The sequence below is a fragment of the Palaemon carinicauda genome, chromosome 10 (genome assembly GCF_036898095.1).
Source record: "Palaemon carinicauda isolate YSFRI2023 chromosome 10, ASM3689809v2, whole genome shotgun sequence".
NCBI lineage: Eukaryota > Metazoa > Arthropoda > Malacostraca > Decapoda > Palaemonidae > Palaemon > Palaemon carinicauda.
In genome coordinates this window covers 98,576,356-98,585,369 of record NC_090734.1, presented here as the reverse complement: position 1 = coordinate 98,585,369, position 9,014 = coordinate 98,576,356, and positions in this window count along the sequence as shown.

Sequence of the window (9,014 nt, the reverse complement as noted above, 5' to 3'; positions counted from 1 at the left end):
TCACCCACGAATGGCATTTAATACCGAATTCTATCTTGGGACTATACATCCACTTGGAATTCATTTTATGGTAACAGCTTCTGGCCGGGTGGAGATTCGAACCCCCACCTGTTTGGCTGGAAACCATGCCTGCAGGGACCATACCGACTGAGCTATCAAAAGAGATAAAAGTTACGACAAGTCCTGGTACATATTCCTGTCGAATTCAGGAATCTGTTCATACACTTGAAATAAACCCATCTCCACCATGATAGCTGAATTGTAAGTTTGCAACACGTGGTTATTATAAATGAATATATATCACAATCACACGTGATTTCAATCAATGTAAATATCATCCATATATATATATATATATATATATATATATATATATATATATATATATATATATATATATATATATATATATATATTCTTATATACATATATATATATATATATATATATATATATATAGTCTTATATACATATATATATATATATATATATATATATATATATATATATATATATATATATATATATATATATATATATATATATATCACCCACGAGTGGCATTTAATACCGGATTCTATCTTGAGAATATAAACCCACTTTGAATTAATTTTATGGGAACAGCTTTTGGCCGGGTGGAGATTCGAACCCCCACCTGTTCGGCTGGAAACCATGCCTACAGTGACCCTACCGACTGAGCTATCACTGTAGGCATGGTTTCCAGCCGAACATGTGTCGGTTCGAACCTCCACCCGGCCATAAGCTCTTACCATAAAATTAATTCCAAGTGGATATATATTCCCAAGATAGAATTCGGTATTAAATGCCATTCGTGGGTGATATTTGCATTGATTGAAATTACGTGTACAAGACATTTCATATTCTCACATGGCGACAGGAAAGACTAGAAATTATTAAGAACTTGGTATTTCAATTGCCCTACTCTTGGTACAGTACTATTAAACTCTTTTCCTCACTTCACTCCGCATCCTCTTCAGGTATGAACATAATAAAACAATGAATTGCATTACAGCGCACCGTGCCGGTTGACGCCAGGTTTATTTTTCCAATGAATCATACTTTTAAAAAACAATATAGATATAACATCACATTTAAAACAAAATGAACAAACTTTCAAATTAACCTATAAGCCTCCTCTGCCGCCCAGGAAAAACCATAGATAAAAAACAAAATCTCAAGTTTTGAAAAAACTATGGAAATCTGTATATCCACGGCAATAATGCAGAGTAAGCCAAATTTGAGTGGTGGAACCTCACTCTTGTACTACTAATAAATAATAATGATAATAATATTAATAATAAATTTGACTTGCTAGAGCTAGCGTGCGCTACAAAGTGACCACTTACTAAATACCTCTTCAAACATTGAATACGTTTCACCCAACACTAAATTCTCATTGGCCACTGCCTACATAACAACTGAACTCAAGTAACAAGACACTAAGATCTGCTTACATGTCGTTAGGACAATTATTTTTCGCTATACTTCGTAACGCGAAAAAATTCTATTTCCTGCCGTCCAGTCTTGAAAGATGGGTAGTTTGCTAACTCCTCCTCCTTCCATATACTTTACTCGAGCGAAAACGGCGACAAGGAGCCAGGCAGCCTGGCCACGAAATTTTTTTTTCCCAAACAGTTCTGCATATTTGGGTGGGGCTTCGTGAGCAGATAACAGATTGTAAGGGTAACTTCTTTATTACAGCTGCGTTAAGATTTGTTGGATAACTAGCTCATTAAAGTTATGATCTGTAACTGCGTTCATAAAGAGCTGAAATGTTTATAGATAGCTTAATAAAAATAATAATAATAATAATAATAATAATAATAATAATAACGATGATGATGATGATTATTACACAAACACACACACACACACACACACACACACACACACACACACACACACACATATATATATATATATATATATATATATATATATATATATATATATATATAACATGATTTGCTTATGAAAACTAAATGTTACTGAAATTACTTAATTTTCAAAACTTTCTTATTAGTTCTTACCAGTTTCATAGTTCGATTCGTGCAAGTAGCCTACAACCTTTCCACAACAAATCATCATCAATACTTTTATCTCTATCCTTTACTGTTGCACCTGTTTAAGCATGTTGAAGAATAAGGGTTTTAAAAGTGTGCCAATTTTACGTGTTGATTTCTTACTCTACCGCTAGAGTTATTGGGTTCTTTGACTGGCTAGACAGTAATACATTGGATCTCTATATCTAGTTACGGCTAATTTTTCCTTTGCCTACAAATTCAACGAATAGTCTGGTCTAATCTTTCCACATTCTCATCTGTCCTTATACACCTTTCAACACTGAGATTACCAAACAATTCTCCTTTGTTCAAGGGTTTAACTACTGTTCAGTGGCTACTTACCTCTTCATAAGGATTGAGACACTCTAGCTATGGTAAGCAGCTCTTCTAAGAGAAGGGCACTCCGAAATGATAATAATGATAATAATAATAATAATAATAATAATAATAATAATATGAATAATAATAATAATATGAACGATAATGTTATGAATAATATTAATAATAATATGAATAATAATAATAATATTAATGATAATATTAATAATAATAACCTTAATAAAAATATTATTATTAAGAATAATAATACTAATATTAATGTTAATGTTAACGTTAATATCAATGTTAATGTTAACGGTAATATTAATATTGATAATCAATAATCAATGATGTCATCAGCTATGGGTGCGTCTATAAAACAGTGCAATTTCGACTGACCAAGAGAAATTATGACCTTTGAGAGGTACACAGGTGCATCATTGGTTTTGTCTAATGCAAAGAAAAGACAACTGTGTTGAAAAAAGTGAAAAGCAAGCGGGCTTTAGCCTAATGCAAAAAAAAAAAAAAAAACTGTGATGGAAAAAGGAAACAGCAATTAAGGTTTAGCCTGCTGCTGCAGTTAGTCGTCGCTTATCTATACTTGGGGTCAGGAGATGCCTTCATACAGGTCGTAATGTCAAAGATATTTGCAAGAATGAATTGAAAAAGCGTTAAGATAGCAGCATAAAGTAGTCAAATAATCACAGGGAAGAGACCAAAAAATGCTTCTCATTCTCTAAGTCAGTGGGTTACTAACAACGAAAAAATGGACAATATAAATCTTCCAAGCGATAGTTGGATGTGTATGATTTATTGTATTATTTTTATATCGAGTGAGTTATACAATTTCATGATGTAGTATGATGAGTATGTATATATGAATTTTTCAATGTAGAATGAATATTTATTTGGCTAAGCAATAGATGTTTTAATCTAGATTAATCCTCTTGGTTATGAAATGTCACAGACAAGTGTTCCCCTGGGAATCTAAGAAACTTTCGAAATTCAAAGTATTTCAGTAACATTCAGTTTTAAGAACTAAAGGGCAAATATTTGCTTTTAAACACATATATGCATAGCATTTGAGTCTTTTTATACATACATATACTGTATATACATACATATATACGTGCACGCATATATATATATATATATATATATATATATATATATATATATATATATATATATATATATATATATATATATATGCGTGCATGTGTTTATACATGCATATACTGTATTTACATGTACACACATACACACTAACGTACACACACACGCACACACACATATATATATATATATATATATATATATATATATATATATATATATATATATATATATATATGTAGAGAGAGAGAGAGAGAGAAAGAGAGAGAGAGAGAGAGAGAGAGAGAGAGAGAGAGAGAGAGAGAGAGAGAGAGAGAGAGAGAGAGAGAGAGAGAGCAAAAAATCTAGCCATGTATATGATCGTGCACTAAAAGAGTGACATAAGAAAAGTCACATAACTTGACATGTAACAGTTTTAGTGGTAAGTAAGTTAATGATACTCATAAATACAGTGATAGACGTAGCCGTTACTTAAACATAACTATTGAAGGTAAGGTGTATCCTATCCCCAAGATTTGAACCAAGTGTGTGGGGTATTTATCACATGCTAGAATGCAATCTCCAAAGACCAAAAAATAATGTAGAGACTTGCTACAGGAGATTCGAGACAGTCGTTGAAGGATCATACCATATGGGAATTTACAAGATGATTCGAGACTTTATTAAAGAAACACCATCACTCAGTCCAAGAGGTACGCTTTTTCAATTCACTGTCGCAAGTATCTTTGACCTTACGACCTCTATGAATGCATCTCCTGACCCTAAGTATATATGAGCGACGACTAACTGCAGCAGCAGGCTAGACCTTGCTTGCTGTTCACTTTTTCCAACATAGTTTTCTTTTTTTTTTTTTGCATTAGGCAAAGCCAAAGATGCACCTGTGTACCTCTCAAGGTTTAAATTTCTCTTGATCAGTTGAAATTACATTGTTGTATAAACGCACCCATAGCTGATGACATCATTGATTATTCATTATGAATATCAATATTAACATTAATATTAGTATTATTATTAATATTAATATTAATATTATTATCATTATTATTTTTATTATTATTATTATTATTATTATTATTATTATTATTATTATTATTATTATTATTATTAGCTAAGCTAAAACCCTAGCTGGAAAAGCACGATGCTAAAAACCTATTGTTCCAACAAAGAAAAATAGCGAAGTGAAGAAATTGAATAGATAAACTACAAGACAAGTAATGAACAATTAAGAATAAAAAATTTACAAAACAGTATTAACATTGAAATAAATCTTCCATATATAAACTATAGAATAGTGTGCACAAATGTAGCCTTAATCTACCCCCAAGACTGTCGAAGACAATGTTACAGAGGTTATGGCACTATCCCAAGACTAGAAAACAATGGTTTCATTTCGGAGTGTCCTTCTCCTAGAAGAGCTGCTTACCATAGCTAGAGTGTCTCAATCCTTATGAAGAGGAAAGTAGCCACTGAACAGTAGTTAAACCCTTAAACGAAGAAGAATTGTTTGGTAATCTCAGTGTTGAAAGGTGTATAGGGACAGATGAGAATGTGGAAAGAATAGACCACACTATTCGTTGAATTTGTAGGCAAAGGAAAAATTAGCCGTAACTAGATATAGAAATCCAATGTATTACTGTCTAGCCAGTCAAAAAAACCAATAACTCTAGCGGTAGAGTAAGAAATCAACACGTAAAATTGACAGACTTTTAAAACCCTCATTCTTGTTTAATGAACTGTAAGTATAGACACAAATTACGATCAATAAGTTGCAAGAGGGAAAATGTTACATGAGCAAGATTATGCTCCCAAATCTTTTACTTTAAATTTGCATAATTGTATTTTGTTGAAAATGTATTAACAGTACGCTTGTTATTACATATTTGGAAACCAAATATGTTTATATAATTCATCATATCAAATTCCCTTTTAAAAACTGGAATAATTTATCGACATTATTAAATATCACTTTTCTTACTGAGGTGGAAATATTAATTTAATCTTTTATACTCACACTTTTATAAATGAGGCGGGAATTAGAGTAACTTAGTTTGTAAAGTTGAATATTTGAGAAGGGGGGAATTTACAAAGAGTTTGATATACTCTATATTCAATCGATAATCCCTATTTTCATTAAGTAACGATGCCCTTCTCTAATTATTATTATTATTATTATTATTATTATTATTATTATTATTATTATTATTATTATCTTACTTGAGTATGACACGTCAGGGACCAGCTTCTCAGTCTTAATAACTGATAAAACCAAAGCATAATCAAATGTCCCATTGTAAAACTACCCTTACTTGTTATGCTAGGTCCAAGAAGTTACCGGATCTGTGAGCAGCTTCACGTATGATCTGCTCATGGCCAGAAAGAAAGTTACCCATTCGAGTGAAAGGTGATACCTTGGGAATAATATACAAGAGATTTGTTCCTCCGGGTTACCAGCCACCCATTAAGATGCAACCACTAAAGAGTTACTGGAACCTTTGACTTGCCAGACAATAATACATTGGGTGCTTATCTCTGATTACGAGACCCTTTAGCTATGACAATCAACTCTTCTAAAAGAAGGACACTCCAAAATTAAATCATTGCTCACTGGTCTTTGGTAGTGCCATAGCCTCTGTACCATGGCCTTACACTGTCTTGTATTAGTTTTCTTGCAATGAGGTACAATTGGGTATGCTTTTCTACCTTATTTGTCTTCCCTTTTTGTGAGGTTTTTATAGTTTATGTATGAATAATCTAATTTAATGTTGTAATTGCTCTTGAAATATTTCATTATGATTGTTTATCCTACTCTTGTAGTTCATTGATATTCTTTCCATTCCTCACCGGGCTATTTTCCCCCTGTTGGAGTCCTCAGGCATATAGCAGCTAGCTTTTCCAACTAGCTTTTTAAAATAATAATAATAATAGAAAACGCAAAGAAATGGCCCTTTTCTGTTTGCATTTATACTTTAGATTTTATTTTTCATGCAGATATCTGAAAGTCTTCGCAAGAATAACGTTATTAAGATTTGTTTCAGATGTAAACCCAGGATGAGTGACACAATGCTGCATAAGTAATCAGGAGTGATTTATTTATTTCATCATTATCCCTATGATGAATTCAAATATCTCCAATGTATACCAAAGACGACCATATTTATTGAAAAATCTGATTCAAAAATTTTGGAATTCCTGCAAGGTTATAAACCTGGGATTCGGGGAGAGAGAGAGAGAGAGAGAGAGAGAGAGAGAGAGAGAGAGAGAGAGAGAGAGAGAGAGAGAAAAGAAAATGGTTAATAAAGGGAAACAAGATGAGCGCTTCCACTTTCCTGTTCGTTTCCTTTCTCACTCCTCATTTTCATTCTTTTTCCCTGAACTGCACCTGTCGTTATTACTTCCATCCTTTCAAGATAATTAATTATGTATGTAATCATGATAAAGAATTCTTTCGTGGATTATACTTTCCTTATGTATTTACTGGTGGTCTTCATATCAATATTTTTGAGTCATGTAGGTACAAAGACTTTTTTTCACAGTTAAACATGTATTTTATTCCGGTTTGATGGGATTAGTAAGCTCAAGAATTCATGCGTCATAATTTATGAATCTTACATTGTATAAATAACCCCAGATTTTTTTTTTTAATATTATATTATTGATTCCTTGACGTGTTTAAAACTCCCAATGAAATAAATTTTCAGTGTTTTCTTGTTAGAGGAACTTTTGTGGCTTTTAGTTCCATATTACCATTACATATTTTACATGACTAAGAATACTATAAAGGGTAAAATATAATTCTTAAAGGATGACTGAGCTTTGTGTTAAGATGTTTTTTTTTTTTTTTAGTTATTTGTAATCACTGATCGTTACTCTTAAAAGTACTGTTCTCTCTCAAATTTTCTGAGAATGGTGTCATGGGTAGACGGTGCTAGGACAATTCGATCCCGGACAATTCGGTCCCGGACAATTCGGTACTAGGACAATTCGGTAGCAGGACAATTCGGTACCAGGCTGGTCATTTTTTAAAATGTCTAAATCAGGAAAATATGATATTTCTACATTACATATTATGAACTATTTATATATAATAATACCTAAATACCTAACTACTTACTTTCGTTATTCAGTAGTTGTTTACAAATAACTTAAACAATCCACTTAACTACTTTATTATTTAAATGACAAGTTTGGTTATCCCCTTGGTGTAAAGAAAAAAATGTAAACAAAACGACTTTATTAGTTTCTTTATTCCAGACTTTTTAGTCTAGCTTCACCCATCATTCACACAATGAAGTCTTGCAACTGCATACAGTCGGAAAAGGGAAAAACAAAATTAGTTGATAAGGAAAACTGCGTGTACCAAAAGCATAAAGAAAGTACTGATGGTACGAAGATGACATATTCAGTCTTGAATTGAGATGTTTTATAGCCTTAGCATTTTTACCTTTAAATCAGGTTGTGGATGCCTTTGTTGAATTGGTTGATGATGATTATATCCCTCAACCTATTGTCTCTTATTTTGAAAATTCATATATTCACATATTCGAATTACAAATGCTACGAAACGGGGATGAATCAGTAAAAAAAAAGAAGTACAGGGATGGTGACAAGCGTATCATTCATCTAATACAGAAATATAATCAAGCAGAAAGTATGCAGTTCCTTAAAGCAATCGCTCATAATATTGAAGTTTAAATCTTTTCTATATGCTTTTAACGACAAGAAATGTATATTTTTTACTATTTAATCTTTATATACATACTTTTAACATAAGAAGTGTATGGTTTTTACTGTTTTATTTTTCATATAATAAAGAAACCAAAAAAGTATTTTTTTTTATTTATCGCACAAACAAGGATAAATCAATTCGACTTTTTTATATCTATATTAACATAAGCAAAAATTTTCTGTTAAAAGTAATGCTTAGAACTGATAGGAATTTGAGAAACGAAAAAAAAAATGGAAAAATACTGTTTATTCATATTATAAGAATCAATTGGTACCGAATTGCTCTGGTACCGAATTGTCCTAGTACCGAATTGCCTGGGACCGAATTATCCAGGACCGAATTGTCCGGGAGCGAATTGTCCGGGACCGAATTGTCTGGGACCGAATTGTCCGGACACCTTGGTAGACATATACTTTTAATGGGAGATGTTTGAAAGATAAAAATATCTATTCCTAGTGTGAGCAGCGAGGCGAGACAAGATTCAACTATGGCCCTGTTTTGGCAATCCTGTCATCTCTTCATTTTCATCAGCATTTTGGAAGTAAACCAAGCCTTGCCGAGAGCGCCTGCCCTGATAAGAGAACTGTACTGTTTTGACCAAGATGTCATCGTCTTAATTAGTGGAGTCAGCATATTTTGAGATACAGAGCCTGAGAGAAATCCTTGTTTAGGATATATGTCATCATGGAAGGACACGTGCTGCCCTTTTGCTACGTCTTAACACGTGATCCAGATTGCATCAGAAATTTCTTCTAGAAGCTTCCATGGCG